At 42.1% G+C, this 1,502-nt stretch overlaps 1 non-coding gene across 1 annotated transcript; it reads left to right on the plus strand.

Annotated features, from left to right (window-relative positions):
- The first annotated feature begins 500 nt into the window (after positions 1-500).
- Positions 501-572, plus strand: trnam-cau (transfer RNA methionine (anticodon CAU)). Its single transcript has one exon. It is a non-coding gene; the product is annotated as a tRNA-Met (tRNA).
- The last annotated feature ends 930 nt before the right edge of the window (positions 573-1,502 follow it).

The following is a 1,502-nucleotide window of genomic DNA, read 5'->3' on the forward strand; positions in this document are numbered from 1 at the left end:
TGTAGGAAATGCTGCATCCAATTTGCCACGAAGATCAATCTGATAATGAGCAGATAATCACTTGTTTTAGTGACGTTGAGGGATAAATACTGGCCAGGACAAGAGGGAGAGCTTAAAACAGAAAACACTGAAAATATTCTATTACACAGCAGGAAATATCTTTAAAAGAACACAGGGGACATCTTAACAGAGAACACGTTTCCATAAATCATCCGTCTTTCGCTGTCTCTTGCTGGTTTGCTCAGTAACTTTCTCTGTCTGTTCCTTTCTGGGTCCTGAAATCTCTTCCTGGTTTTCTGTGTGTCTTTCTCTGCCTGCCTGATTGTCGGTGCTGTTACTCAGTGTCCTTGTGCCATTGTGCAGTGAGGGTGAGTCTGTCAGCGAGTGTGTTGCTGAGTCTGGGTTCTTGAGCAATCTGACAACAATCCGATTTTGTTAAAAAAAAATTGGGGAAATGATCATATTTCACTAATAGGCAGTTGAAATCAAAGTCACCCGGTAGCAGAGTGGCGCAGCGGAAGCGTGCTGGGCCCATAACCCAGAGGTCGATGGATCGAAACCATTCTCTGCTATTCAAGTTTTGTAGGAACACAAATTGTTTCCTTTGAAAACATCAAGTGTTTATCCACAATCACATCATGCTTCTTCAAACGCTTTATTGCAATCAGCTTTTTTCTTCCACTCAATACATCAATCAGCAACAAGTCTCACAAACCAATTTGTTGCGCACAGGAACACAAGCTGCACCAGCTGCAAACACGTTTCACCCCAGTCTCTCCTCTTTGTCAAACCATTCCTGCAGCGCCTCCTCTCCACCAGCAGATGTAAAACGACGGCAAATGGTCACAGTCAGGAGATGGTGAGTAACAGAAAGTAAAACAATAACACGGAAAACCTTTACTGAACATTGAATTCAATAATTTCCGAGCATGACAGCACCCACCACACACTCCCCCCACCCTCTCCTTTTTATGTGTAGTTATTTTTCCTTTTTTTCTTTTTAATTTGCTTATTTTATTTTAGGTTTTTTAGTGTGTTTCGTTTGTTTCTACTGTGCCTACCCACTGTTTCTGCTTTTTAATTTTTTCAATGCTTGTGCTTGGAGTGCTCTGTGCTTTACAGTCTATTTACACCCTCTCTGCAGTAATGCTTTGTCTTTCAGCACACCATTAACATACTCTGCTGAGTGATTCCAGCATTTCTTGTTTTTGTTTCAGATTTCCAGCATCCGCAGTATTTTGCTTTTATTTTACCATTAACATACGGTTGGCCTTTGTTCCATGACCTTCTGGTCAGTTATTCTCTGTGACCTTGTCCTATCAACACCTTCTCTTTTGTTATCTCTCCCCCCCCCCCCCCCCCCCCCACCTGCTTAACTTGCTTCAAATCTTTTACATTTCTAATATTTGTCAGTTCTGAAGAAGGGTCACTCCCTGAAACGTTAACTATGTTTCTCTCTCCACAGATGCTGCCAGAGCTGCTGGGTATTTCCAGCATTTCTT

The sequence above is a fragment of the Heterodontus francisci genome, unplaced genomic scaffold (genome assembly GCF_036365525.1).
Source record: "Heterodontus francisci isolate sHetFra1 unplaced genomic scaffold, sHetFra1.hap1 HAP1_SCAFFOLD_58, whole genome shotgun sequence".
In the NCBI taxonomy this organism is placed as follows: Eukaryota; Metazoa; Chordata; class Chondrichthyes; order Heterodontiformes; family Heterodontidae; genus Heterodontus; species Heterodontus francisci.